The following is a 15,139-nucleotide window of genomic DNA, read 5'->3' as shown; positions in this document are numbered from 1 at the left end:
TTAGTTCTACGTGACAATGCTTTGCTGAGTGTATTTCCGTATCTGTTTTGGCGACGTCATTACAGGCTTATCATATTAGAACATGGTGTAGAACAGATCTGAAGACGGTAATTACTGACTGAAACCTGTCTCGTCGAATTGGTAAACAATTGATACTACCTGGATCACTGATTGTATTCGCGACTATGTCGCAGCTTGTGAATATATTCTTTTGCTTGCCAATTCTCCGGAGACCCTCCTCATTCCTTACCTTATCAATTCACCTAATTTTCAACATTCTTCTGTAGCACCGCAAAAGCTTCGCTTCTCTTCTATTTCGGTTTTTCGACACTCCACGTTTCACTCCATACAATGTTGGGCTCCAAACGTACATTCTCAGAAATATCTTCTTCAAATCTTCTTCAAGACGAACGACGGCTACGGTCATCCAACCATTACACTGGCGTCATTGCTTATCGGACATTTCAGATCGCAGAGGTCTACAATAGAGATATGGGTAAATCATACACTCCTGGAAATGGAAAAAAAACACATTGACACCGGTGTGTCAGACCCACCATAGTTGCTCCGGACACTGCGAGAGGGCTGTACAAGCAATGATCACACGCACGGCACAGCGGACACACCAGGAACCGCGGTGTTGGCCGTCGAATGGCGCTAGCTGCGCAGCATTTGTGCACCGCCGCCGTCAGTGTCAGCCAGTTTGCCGTGGCATACGGAGCTCCATCGCAGTCTTTAACACTGGTAGCATGCCACGACATCGTGGACGTGAACCGTATGTGCAGTTGACGGACTTTGAGCGAGGGCGTATAGTGGGCATTCGGGAGGCCGGTTGGTCGTACCGCCGAATTTCTCAACACGTGGGGCGTGAAGTCTCCACAGTACATCGATGTTGTCGCTAGTGGTCGGCGGAAGGTGCACGTGCCCGTAGACCTGGGACCGGACCGCAGCGACGCACGGATGCACGCCAAGACCGTAGGATCCTACGCAGTGCCGTAGGGGACCGCACCGCCACTTCCCAGCAAATTAGGGACACTGTTGCTCCTGGGGTATCGGCGAGGACCATTCGCAACCGTCTCCATGAAGCTGGGCTACGGTCCCGCACACTGTTAGGCCGTCTTCCGCTCACGCCCCAACATCGTGCAGCCCGCCTCCAGTGGTGTCGCGACAGGCGTGAATGGAGGGACGAATGGAGACGTGTCGTTTTCAGCGATGAGAGTCGCTTCTGCCTTGGTGCCAATGATGGTCGTATGCGCGTTTGGCGCCGTGCAGGTGAGCGCCACAATCAGGACTGCATACGACCGAGCCACACAGGGCCAACAACCGGCATCATGGTGTGGGGAGCGATCTCCTACACTGGCCGTACACCTCTGGTGATCGTCGAGGGGACACTGAATAGTGCACGGTACATCCAAACCGTCATCGAACCCATCGTTCTACCATTCCTAGACCGGCAAGGGAACTTGCTGTTCCAACAGGACAATGCACATCCGCATGTATCCCGTGCCACCCAACGTGCTCTAGAAGGTGTAAGTCAACTACCCTGGCCAGCAAGATCTCCGGATCTGTCCCCCATTTAGCATGTTTGGGACTGGATGAAGGGTCGTCTCACGCGGTCTGCACGTCCAACACGAACGCTGGTCCAACTGAGGCGCCAGGTGGAAATGGCGTGGCAAGCCGTTCCACAGGACTACATCCAGCATCTCTACGATCGTCTCCATGGGAGAATAGCAGCCTGCATTGCTGCGAAAGGTGGATATACACTGTACTAGTGCCGACATTGTGCATGCTCTGTTGCCTGTGTCTATGTGCCTGTAGTTGTGTCAGGGTGATCATGTGATGTATCTGACCCCAGGAATGTGTCAATAAAGTTTCCCCTTTCTGGGACAATGAATTCACGGTGTTCTTATTTCAATTTCCAGGAGTGAAGTACCTGTCGTCGATGTGTTTGGCTCTGAGGACCAGGAATCATCGTAAAATAAATTTTGAGGGATGCCCTTTTTGCTAGTGCTAGTCTGCTTTTTATGTTCTCCATGCCCCGTCTGTCATGTGTTATTTTGCTGTCTAGGCAGCAGAATTACTTAACTTCATTTACTTCGTGATCACCAGTTTTGATGTTAAGTTTCTGTACTTCTCATTACTTTCGGCTTTCAAAGGTTTACTCTCATTTCACATTTTGCACTCACAGACTGTTCATTCCGTTCAACGGATCTTGTAATTCTTCTTGACTTTCACTGAAGAAAACAACACCAGCGAATATTATCACTCATAGCCTGCCGGTCGGTGTGGCCGAGTGGTTCTGGGCGTTTGCCTGGAACCGCGTGACCACTACGGTCGCAGGTTCGAATCCTGCCTCGGGCACGGATGTGTGTGATGTCCTTGGGTTAGTTAGGTTTAAGTAGTTCTAAGTTCTAGGGGACTGATGTTAAGGCCCATAGTGCTCAGAGCCACTTTGAACTGATATCCTTTCACCTCAAATTTTAATCCCACTCGTGAAACTTACTATCATTTCCGCTATTCTTTCTTCGATGTATAGTCTCAACAATAGGAGCGAAATATTACTCTCCCTCCTTACACCCATTTTAATCCCTGCATTTCGTTCTTGATCTTTTACTCTTATTGTTTTCTGTTGGTTCTTGTACATATTATGTATTACCCGTTTTTCCCTATTGCTTACACTTATTTTTCTTAGCATTTCTAACATCTTGCATCATTTTACATTGTCGAAAGCTTTTTCCAGATCAACAATTCTATTGAACGAATCTTGTTTTCTCTTTATTTTTGCCTTCATTATCAACTGCAAATTCAGAAATGTTTCTCTGGTTCATTTACCTTTCGTGAAACCAAACTGACCGTCATGTAACAGATCCACAGTTTTATATACCACGATTCCGCATATTATCCATTCGGAAACTTGGAAGGCCTGGCTGTTAAGCCAATTGTGCGATAATTCACACAGTTGTCGGCTCTTACTTCTTTTCCGAAAGTCCGATAGTATTTAGCGAGACCCACAATTCTTCATACAAAAATGAAAAACCGTTCTGTTGCCTCTTCTCCAACAGTTATAGAAATTCGGATGGAATGTTATCTACCTCTTCTGCCTTGCTTGATGTTATATCTTCTAAAGTCCTTCTAAATTCTGATTCTAATACTTGATCCCCTATTTCTTCCATAATGACTACTATTTTTTCATCTATCACATCAAATAGGTCTTCCTCCTTACAGAGACCCTCAGTATACTCTTTCCACCTATCCGCTCTCTCCTCCGCATTTGGATTGCACTCTTAATGTTACAGCCTTTTCTTTTAATTTCTGACTTTCAGTATGCTGAATCAGCTATTCGGACAATCATTTCTTTTTCGATTTCTTCACGTTTTTCAAGGTGCCATTTCGCATTAATTTCCCTGTACCTTCTGTTTATTTCATTCGTAACGACGTGTGAACAGTCTGTAAGGGAACCACAGTCTGCAGCGGAAAACATGGGCGGGTTGCCTGGCATGAATTGGGGAGTTAGGCCGAGGGAGGGGCTTCCGACTGGCTAAAGAAAGCTGGACCCCGACCCTGGGACATTCCCTCTACGACCAGGTGACTTTCACGATGGACAGTACAGTACGCACTTCGCTCCCTCCCCCACCTTACCACATGCCCTGACCCCTCCTCGAGCGAAGGGAGTTTCTGAATGACGAGCGAAACTGTTGGAACTCGCTATGGTGCGAAATATAGAGTTCTGAATTACAAATTATTAGCAGTGACTGATTTGAAATAATAAGAAGTTTCAAACAAGGTGGTAACTATTACTGGGAGCTCTATATTGCACGGATATGGTAAGTCAGTACTTTGCGACGTGGGAAGGTGGTCTAACTTACGACGGAGGATATGACGAACGCCTGTTAACTCAAAATCGTGCAGTGAGGACAATACGAACGCCAGGACGCTTAAGCCACTGGGCATAGCCGCACTCATTCTTGGCTGTGATCTGACAGAGAAGGATGTGCCCAAAGTGGTCCACTATAAATTTATTAGATGTCCGTCTGTTGCGTATTTCTGGATTGTGCTTGTAAGCATGTGTAAACAATGACAGTAGTAGCATCCAGCTGAATATAAGAATGCGCTCCATTCTCCTTGAAGTGAAATAAATATATAAATTAAACGTCTACAAATGTGTTATTGTGCCTCCTGCTACCTCATAATCATTGTAACTTGTCAGTAACTGTACTGAACTTCCCTTTCGCTGGCGAGAAGTGAAGCAGCGCTTAGTGTTTTCTTTGCAATGAAGGATAGTGGCTATCCTCGTACGCCCTGATTAACTGGTTTATTCTTGATGTCTAACTCCTTTGGGAACCATCTGCCACACGACCGTATTATTGTCTATATATTTTGGATAAATGACACCGTCGGTCGTAAATACTCAAATCTTTTATTTTACAGATCGACTTCGGTCACTATGCAACCACCTTTAATGTAAATTATTCGAGCATTGTAGGCCCATTTAATTATAGTACAACATTTTCTATGAGGTGAAACATGTTGGATTGGCAGCATCTAAGGTTAAAAGCTGATGTTATAAGATAGGCTCTTCTGTAAATTTAAAAATTATTGTAAGCATTGAAAGTGAAGTTATATGTTGGAAGTAATCATCACTGTTCAAGTTACACCATGTAGAAACTGTTGTGCTATTATGATATGGACTTACAAGTTTCGAATATTTTGCGGTGAGGATGGCCATACAGTGACCGAAATCGATCTGTAATATATAGGATTTCAGTATTTACGCCCGAAGCTGCCATTTATCGAAAACATATTAACTGGCATATGTTCTAGAGTTACCAGTTGACTACAATAGGACTTAATTTAACCCATAATTTAGCAAGCTAAGGGACAGCACGGAAAAGAAATGAGGGGTACTAACCCGATAAAGAAGCTGATACTGAGAATGTCTCTACATGGCATGTCTCGTTTTTTTACCATGGCGCTAGAAACCATAGACACTGGGGTTGCATGTACCTTTACCGAAAGTATTTTTTCTCAGACATCTTTTGCAAAAGCAATGAGAAAAGGAGATACACTATGTGATCAATGGTGTCCGGACACTCAAAAAAATATACGTTTTTCATATTAATTGCATGTGTGCCATCTACTGGCAGGTACTCCATATCAGCGACCTCAATAGTCATTAGACATCGTGAGAGAGGAGAATGGGGTCTCCACGGAACTCACGGACTTCGAACGCAGTCAGGTGATTGGCTGTCACTTGTGTCATACGGCTGTACGCGAGATTTCCACACTCCTAAAAATCCCTAGGTCCACTGTTTCCGATGTGAAAGTGAAGTGGAAACGTGGAGGGACGCGTACAGCGTACAGGCCGAACTCGTCTGCTGACTGACAGAGACCGCCGACCGTTGAAGAGGTTCGTAATAGGCGGACATCTTTCCCGACCGTCACACAGGAATTCCAAACTGTTTCAGGATTCACTGCAAGTACTATGACAGTCATGCTGGAGATGAGAAAACTTGGATTTCATGGTCGAGCAGCTGCACATAAGCCACATGTCACGCCTGTAAATGCCAAACGACGCCTCGCTTGATGTAAGGAGCGTAAATATTGGGTGATTGAACAGTGGAAAAACTTGTGGGGTGACGAATCTCGGTACACAATGTGGCGATCCGATGGCAGGGTGTGAGCATGGCGAATGCCCAGTGAAAGGCATTTGCCAGCGTATGTAGTGCCAACAGATAAATTATGAGGCGTCGGTGTTATGGTGCGGAAGTGTTTTTCATGGAGGGGGCTTACACTCATTGTTGTTTTGCGTGGTACTATCACAGCACAGACCTACATTGATTTTTTAAGCACTATCTTGCTTCCCACTGTTGATGTGCAATTCGGTGATGGCGATTGCATCTTTCACCGCGATCGAACACCTGTTCATAATGCACGGCCTGTGACGGAGTGGTTATACGACAATAAGACACGTGTAATGGACTGGCCTGCACACAGTCCTGACCTGACTCCTATAGAACACCTTTGGGATGTTTTGGAACGCCGACTTCGTGCCAGGCCTCACCGACTGACATCGATAATTCTCCTCAGTGCAGCACTCCGTGAAGAACGGGCTACCATTCCCCAGGAAACCTTCCAGGAACTGATCGAATATACGTGTGCGAGGGTGGAAGCTGTCATCAAGGCAAAAGGTGGGCCTAAACCATATTGAATTCCATCATTACTAATAGAGGACGCCACTAACTTGTAAGTCATTTTGAGTCAGGTGTCCGGATACCTTTTATCACATAGTGTATGGTAGTGTTGCCGGAAATACCCTTAGCCACATACCCTGAAGTTTAAATACGTACAAGAGACGTTCGATATCAGTATATCTGGAGCCTCACGTAATGGGATAGTCTTTGTAATTTTTGAAGCCGTTTATAGAAAGTAGGAGAAAACGAGCAAATGGGCTCTCATTTGTTGCACTCACGCTGTTGTTATTTAGGAAACGAAAGAACGCGATAGAGCTAGTATTATTTGAATTTTACACTGGTAACAGGTGGACACTTCAGAAACATACTGTAGCAGAATCAACAACTTTGAAGTATTTACAAAAGGAAATTATAATTGGCTCTTTATGAAATTATAAACTTTGGTGGAAGTATATTGCGGCTAACTAAAGAAACTTTTACCTCCAGAACTGCCGTTTAATGGAGCGGAAAACATCTTCTATAGCAAGCCCGAGACTCGGTGTAGCAGTCGTTCACAGAAGGGGAAAGTTTAAACCGATGTGATGAGTTTCGGCAGCTAAGAAGCTATCGCACCGCTTCTCTGCTACAAAGAGGGAGCACGACGGAGTGAATGATGCTGCCAGAAGGAAGGAAAAGTTCTTGATTGAGTTAATCGTAATGCGGATCTGAGCCAGCCGATGCTCCCCGACCTCGGCACCCACAGGCGCGTAGCTAGCTGCAGATCAAATCTTCTGAACCGAAAAATGCCACCAGATGCCGAGTTACGCTCCTGACTCCATCTCCAAAGACTCATCGCGATTTCCGATAAATTATTCTGCGAGGCGATGGGCGTAAGTGCTCTTTACTCGTTTAAATAACACCAGCACCTACCGTTCAATTAAGAAGTAATTTGGTGATTTATGTAAAGACAAAGCAGCGATAACTGCAATGATTAAGTACGCAGTTTTCCAATGAAGATTGAAAATTCTATTCTGGGACATAGATCACTTCAACAAATAAATGCATCCAGCAATTTCTATGAAATCGCAAGCCACACCTCTGACACTCCACTCATTTTCACGTTTGTCGAACATCAGCAAAAACACCCTGTCAGTACGTTATCGTCGCTAGAATGAATGACCGTGGTTAGGAGTGTACCCCGATTCTAGATCAGAGCATACTTGTATTTAGCTGTAAAACTGGTTTATTCATATTTTGTTTTTAAACAAGCACACGAGTTTACATAGAGTGTGACATGACAATTTCAGGACAGTTATCATCATAATGCATTACGTGCTCTTCAGCAGAAATAACACTGTACACAACAATATCGGTTTAAATAGAAAGTTCTCTACAAGAGAACTACGCAGTGAAGTTAGCCAATATTACGACAAATCATCCGATTCCGGTTCAAAGTTCGGTGCTATTTAGGATGACAATCAAGTCTACGGAGGATGGTTAGTTTTTGTGACAAGATGAGCGAAAGATTAGTCAAGGTGGCTCGAGTTCACAGTGGATGCAATCTGGTGAACCAACAAGTTTACGCCTCTGCCAGCGGCATTTACCTTTAGTTGCGATGTGCTTCAAGTTGCATTGCTGCTCTCGCCTTCTGATAATCCTGTAAAAAGCTAACCAAAATCTTTACTGATATATCAGATAAATCTTTCGTATGTTTCCCCTGAGGCGAGAAAACATGCACTCATCCCTAGTCTGGAAAATATGGCGACATACACGTGCATATATGGTGCAGGGTGTACAATGCCCTTTCAGTTCTCTCAAGAACAATTAAATGCGTGGCTTCTTCGTTTCTCCACTGTCGGAGCCCAACGACTTTTCAGATAATTTTTAATTTTTAGATGAATGTCAGCCAAAGTGAACTCAGTCTTTACACAAAATTCCTCTTATCGTCGTACAGAGCGTGATGCGCTCTGTTATATACTTGACGCCGGTTCACTAGAGAGTCCTCGAAGTCTTCGGTGTTGTGTCTTTCGTAGCAAACTGTCATGTCATGTCTTTTCCAAACCAATGGGAGTGTTCCTTTCATCTTGTGGAAACTACCTCTGCAAATTGCAGAGGGTCTACCTTCAAACTAATTTCATTTCTGCCAATCTAAAATTTTGTTTCCACTCCTGACGCCTAAAGTTTACACGCGTACATCACGAGCGTACCACGGGCATTTCACATGATAAGCTGTGTTGCTGGTCTGTTTGTATCCATCTGGAAACTCCTGAACACACTTTTCCAAATAATTTCTCAATCGGAAGCAGCTCTGTGCCGTTACCTGCTCCCCTCGATGTATCACCCAGTGCATTCGTTGTCCTTCTCGCAGCAGGTCACCACCCCTGTTAGAAGCCTTCCATTGAATGTGGGCTGTGATGGCCCAACTCGCGTGTGGTCTCAAACTAAAATACTTTTTCCAGTAGGCTTTTTCATCTTTTTCTCATTGACATGAAGGATTTGGGTTCAGTGTGTTAATAACGTCGAATCGAGTGTCATCCCTTCGAATTACAGACTGTGCATTTTGATAGGCAAATTTGCTCATTATCGCTAAAGTATGTCAGGTGACATATTCATCTACTTGTTATGACGTATAAAATCTCATGTAAGATGTGAAATTGATATGCATACAAGCTGACACCATACGCACATAACTACAAGGAAACAGAAGTAATCCACAAAACTGTTTTCCAGTATTTGTGACATTCAAATGTTTTCGAGTTTTAGGTCTTACTCTTGGCTCAAAAGTAATGTATTTAGAAAATAAGTACCCCCTCTACGAGAATCAGTATGGATTATTCGTTGTATTAAACCCAATTCGTGCTTTTCTCAGGTGTCGTAAGAGATGTGGATCAAGGCAGTGAGAGAGATTATTAGAAAAAGTAAGGTCACACGGTATATCAACCATAATTTGTGATCTAGGAAATGTAGTCAGTTGTGAATACGAACCACCTGTGGCATCATATTCGACAGATTACAATGAAAATTTGTGTCATTTCGGTGCTCGAACCCATATCTCCCACTTTACGCAAGCAATTACCTTAACTGCCTTGGCCATCCGAGCACGAATCGCAGTCTGGCCGAAACTTCTATACTTCATCGTCCATGAGTCACACAACCTGCACTCACACTTTTCGTATTTTCTTTTCAAGGAAGGAAATATTTGTCGAGAGTCGAGGCATGATATTGCCTAATAACTATGAAACACTGCATTGTACTTCTTAATAACACAAGCGCTACTATTTCATATTTATTTACCAATACCAGGCGCATGAGTCCCAATAAATATGACATTCCTGCATGGGAATAGACATATCGTATGAGTGTGGGTTGTGACACATGGACGACTACATGTGGAAGTTTGCGTCTGGCCGTGATTCAAGGTCAGCTGGCCGAAGCTGCTAAGGTGACCGCGGAATCTGGATTCGAGTCCGGTCCAGCACAAATTTTCAGTCTTAATTCCAATATGATGGCAAAGGTGGTTCATATTCGCAGCTCCAAATACATTTCCTGTATTTCTTTGCGGCTGTAGACACTGCAGTGCCTGTTCCTTCGGACATGGACATGTCCGAATGAACATTCAATTGTACTTCTTAATAACACAGGCACTGCTGTTTCACATAACTTGCGAGATTGAGGATTTATTGATACAGGCCGAGGGTCAATGACAACGACACGTACAGAAGGGAATGAAAGGAAAACAGTAAAAACAAACTGAGCATCCGGTTTCTCGCACCATTGTTCTGCAAAATGGCAACAGGGACACGACTGCATTAAATAATGCCAGTAGCAGACAGGATACTGCAGACAAGCGAAATGCTGACACAATAACGATTTACAATGGCTGCCCTGCTAGTGTTATGCACCAACGAGGAACCGCTTTCCGTCATACATCTACTGAGTATTGAAGGTATGCAAGCACTTGAAACGCTTTGGTGCATGAAATTCCAGTATGGTAAGGCATGTTTATCACAACAGAAAGTGTACGAGTGGAGTATGAAGTTTGGAAAAGGTTTGATTTCTGTGGCGGTTTCTCTCTGTCCATGTCACACTAGAGTCCACTGCAGCAGTTGAAACTATTTTGATGAACAGCCTTCTTGTTGTACGAAATAGCCAAAAATCTGAATGTTAGTCATAGCTCATCATTTTTCATTGTTCATGACGTTCTTGGGATTGGTAAAGTGTGTGCAAGGAAGTTTCCACAGAAACTAACTTCAGAACTGAAAGAGTGACGAGTTGACTTCGGTTTCGTGGGCCTTTGAAGCAGAAGATGTTGGCTTCATTACAAGAGTAGTTACAGGAGATGAAATCTAGGTCCAGTAGCACCAACCTGATAGCAAGAGAGCAAGCAAGGAATGGAGCTATTCATCATATCTAAAACTCGAAAGCTATACGAACTCTCTTTTGGAATTAACGAGACGCTACCTTGGGACGCAACTCACCTACAGGAATGAAAATCATTCCATCATATTTCAGTTTGTTGAAAAATTACCTTCGGTCGGCAGTCAGTTCAAATCGACATGGAACTGCGACTGCAATTGTCATAGCTCCCCAGGAATTGGCTTGTTATGATTGTTATTTATGTCACATATTAATGACCTGACTCACAATTTCAATAGTAACTCAGACATTTCACAAACGATATGCAGTACAAAATAAAACCCCCCCAAAAAAAAAAAATTGGACAGATATTTAGTGTGATCTTGATAAAAGCTGTGCAACGATTGCCAACTTCTTTTAAGTGTTGAGAAATGTAAATTTGTGCAATCCACGAAACGGAATACATAGTGTACAATGACTGTGTTGAACAGCCACAAGTGGAATGTTAACTCACGCAACTTCCTCGGTGTAATTTATTGTGATATGAAACGGGACAACGGGAAGCAAACAGATGCTTTTCGTTGATACTACGCGTTGTATGAAAGTGAGCAGTAATTGCGTTAACTCCAGCTACATCTAGCACAAACGAAATTGCAAATATCTGCCTAAATGCCAGAGAAAAGCGCCTGACGATGTATATTTTAAAAATATAAAGTGTTTCAAAATTACACCGACAAACTTAGAGGGGATGTAGAAGGTGGTTTGAGGAACAAAATGAAGATGGGAACCAGCGTCCCTTCAACGTCACCCAACGACGCCACAGCAGTAAAGGTGCCGGCGCCTGTATATGTATGTACAGAGGAGGGTAAATGTATCAATTTGGAGTAAGGGTTCCCGGTCCGGAAACGAATGAGTAAAAGTTATAAGCGAAATTCGTTCTGATATTTCTGACAGTAGAATATATGTATCGGTAGTGTTGTTGCTGAACCTGTAGCGCAGAAAACTTCGAGAGGTGGTACTATGGACCAAAACAATAAAAAATACACAGTAAGCATGGACTAGAAAGTGCAAACCTGAAGAGATATGAGCACTTGTTCACTGTCGTAACTGTGAAACTCCTCTTCTCTATTGAACAAGTGTTCTTAGCTCTTAAGGTATGCATTTTAGAGTCCACTTTCACTGAACATTTTTTTTCTTTTTTTTTTTTTTGGTCTATACTACTCGCTCCGGAAGTTACCCATCCTACAATCTCAGCAACAACAGTATCGGTACACGTATTCCACTGTCGGAGGAAATTGACCTATTTTCTCTTGTTACTTCGATTCCGGATCAGGGCCTCTTACCTTAAATGGATACATGTATCGTTCTCTATCATACCTGAAAGTTTGTAACATCAACATGAAGTCAGACTGTATATACAGACAAACACAGATGCCGGTGCCTCTAACTTCGATGCTCTGTAGCGTAGTTGGACGTCGTTTCCGGACACGAAATCCTGTCCTCATTTATTTTCCTCGCGATACTTTCTTCAGCCCCCAAGGATTCTGTAACTTACCAAACGAAAGCGTTGGTACGTTGATAGAGACAATAACAAACACAAACACACACACAAATTTCAAGCTTTCGCAACCCACGGTTGCTTCGTAGGAAAGAGGGAAGGAGAGGGAAAGACGAAAGGATGTGGGTTTTAAGGGAGAAGGTAAGGAGTCATTCCAATCCCTGGAGTGGAAAGACTTACCTTGAGGGGGTGGGGGAAGGGGGGGGGGGGGGAAGGGCCAGGTACACACACACACACACATATCCAGGCGTATACATATGTCTGCTTGTGTCTGTATATGTGAGGATAGATACGTGTGTGTGTGCGAAAGCTTGAAATTTGTGTGTTTATTTGTTATTGTCTCTATCAATGTACCAACGCTTTCGTTTGATAAGTTACAGAATCTTTGTTTATATATATATATATATATATATATATATATATATATATATATACACCATATTTGTGTGTGTGTGTGTGAGTGTGTGTGTGTGTTTGTGTGTGTGTCTGTGTAGCGTCACTTCATTTCGTGTGACCCAGGTTGTGTTAATCACTTTAACGAACCTGTGTATATTTCTCTTTCAACAAGTTACGGTAACACATACCTATTAGCGGAACACATACGTTAGAGAACTAACTCTCCATCACGCTTGCGACAGCCACGGTCCGTGCAACAGTTGTCAAAGCCAGCCCTAGAGCGTTCAACGACCCTACAACTCCACCCAGAAAATACCACCGTGTCGCAGTATGGCGAGCAATTGTGATCTTACGTTTCCGCATAACTCAGTGTGCGTCAGCTATTTCAATTACAGCTCCGCTCTTTGGCTGCTTTCAGGGAGAAGCAATTACCTCGGAACACCTACCGCTGAGGGATAACATGCTGTAATTTGCCGCTCCGCGGGCAAATACACGAGTGATGAATAGCGACAGAGTTAATCTCCCTGTTTCGATACCTGTGATTAACGCTCAGCAGACTATTGGAGCTACAGTAGTCAATGAATTTTATACCTCTCAGAATAACAGTGAACGGAATTTTGTTGCAGACTTATTTTACTGCTTCATAAAACGGCGGGCTGAATTAATAGCAAAGGAAGAAAGTATCTTTTCGTACATGTATTTTGTTGTTTCTGGAACCATGTTTTCCACTCTGGTGTTGGCCCCTCATAAAGATAGTTTGGTAGTGGGTCAATAGCTTCTTGAGAAACTGAAAGGACTGTCAACACTTTCTGTGTTTAACAAAAGGGAAGAAGAGGAGGCAATAAGTCGCGTGCTTATGAGCATTGATACATTAATGGGATTTTCGTCTTCGTCAAGCAATCAGGATAACTCGGCAGTCGTTGTTAATGAATGGAGCAGTGCACAAGTGTTTGCAATTCTAGCAGCAGTTGCTGTCGGGCGCCATCGGTGCAACTGGTTTGACAGTGGAGTTGTTCACTGAAGAGGTGAAGAAATACACCGAAATATGGGACACATCTACATCTACATTTATACTCCGCAAGCCACCCTATGGTGGGTGGCGGAGGGCACTTTACATTCCACTGTCGTTACCTCCCTTTCCTGTTCCAGTCGCGTATGGTTCGCGGGAAGAACGACTGCCGGAAAGCCTCCGTGCGCGCTCGAATCTTTCTAATTTTACATTCGTGATCTCCTCGGGAGGTGTAAGTAGGGGAAAGCAATATATTCGATACCTGATCCAGAAACGCACCCTCTTGAAACCTGGACAGCAAGCTACACCGCGATGCAGAGCGCCTCTCTTGCAGAGTCTGCTACTTGAGTTTGCTAAACATCTCCGTAACGCTATCAGGCTTACCAAATAATCCTGTGACGAAACGCTCCTCTCTTCTTTGGATCTTGTCTATCTCCTCTGTCAATCCGACCTGGTATGGATCCCACACTGATGAGCATAACTCAAGAATAGGTCGGACGAGTGTTTTGTAAGCCACCCCCTTTGTTAATGGACTACATTTTCCAAGGACTCTCCCAATGAATCATGAATCTCAATCTGGCACCCGCCTTACCAACAACTAATTTTATATGGTCATTCAACTTGAAATCGCTCCGCAAGCATACTGCCAGATATTTTACAGAAGTAACTGCTACCAGTGTTCGTTGCGCTATCATATAATGATACAATAAAGGATCCTTCTTTCTATGTATTCGCAATACATTACATTTGTCTATGTTAAGGGTCAGTTTCCACTCCCTGTACCAAGTGTCTATCCGCTGCAGATCATCTCGCATTTCGCTGCAATTTTCTAATGCTGCAACTTCTCTGCATACTACAGATTCATCCGCGAAAACCGCATGGAACTTCCGACACTATCTACTAAGTCATTTATAAATACTGTGAATGGCAATGGTCCCAAAACACTCCCCTGTGGCACGCCAGAGGTTACAACAAGTATCAGGATTAAGAAGAGAGCCGCAAGGTTTCAAGTGTATGAAAATCATTCTCAGGGTTTTGTGCGAAACTGGATCAGGATAAAAATTATTTGTACATCACTGTTGGGCTATATCACTCTTGAAAAGCATTGTGTTTTCGTTCTACACTTTTGGTCGAATTTTGCCGTTCAAAACTTGAAATAACGCTTAAGCAACAATTTTTTTGTTGCCTTGCGAGAGCACAATCAGCTGAATAAACAAATCTTCGGTTTAAAATGAATTATATTCAAAATGGCAATGTTCTTCATGCTTTATTCTACTGTAGACTTAAAAAAGCAATTGCATATATTTAAATATTGATATACAGTAAATCAAAAAGTCTTTTACTTTCCCCAGTATATTAAATGTTCACTACTATTCCCACAAACCAAACTTACTTATGTCTTGCCGTGGTACTTTGCTCTCGATGTCTCTAAAACAATCAGCGAAAAAATTACTTCTACCATGCGACGGGGCGGTAGACAAAGTTGTGCGGTTGCAGTGGGTTCTCACGAATGTGCATATACAAATGTAGGTTAAAAGTGTCATTGCAAATTTTGGTTCCCACGTAAGTCTCAGGGGATGATTTCCACACTTGGTGCATTAGTAAACTGTTCCATATCCTCGAATTTGCTATAGTTTTTGAATTAATTAA

The sequence above is a fragment of the Schistocerca gregaria genome, chromosome 3 (genome assembly GCF_023897955.1).
Source record: "Schistocerca gregaria isolate iqSchGreg1 chromosome 3, iqSchGreg1.2, whole genome shotgun sequence".
Lineage (NCBI taxonomy): Eukaryota > Metazoa > Arthropoda > Insecta > Orthoptera > Acrididae > Schistocerca > Schistocerca gregaria.
Note: the sequence above shows the minus strand (reverse complement) of the source record.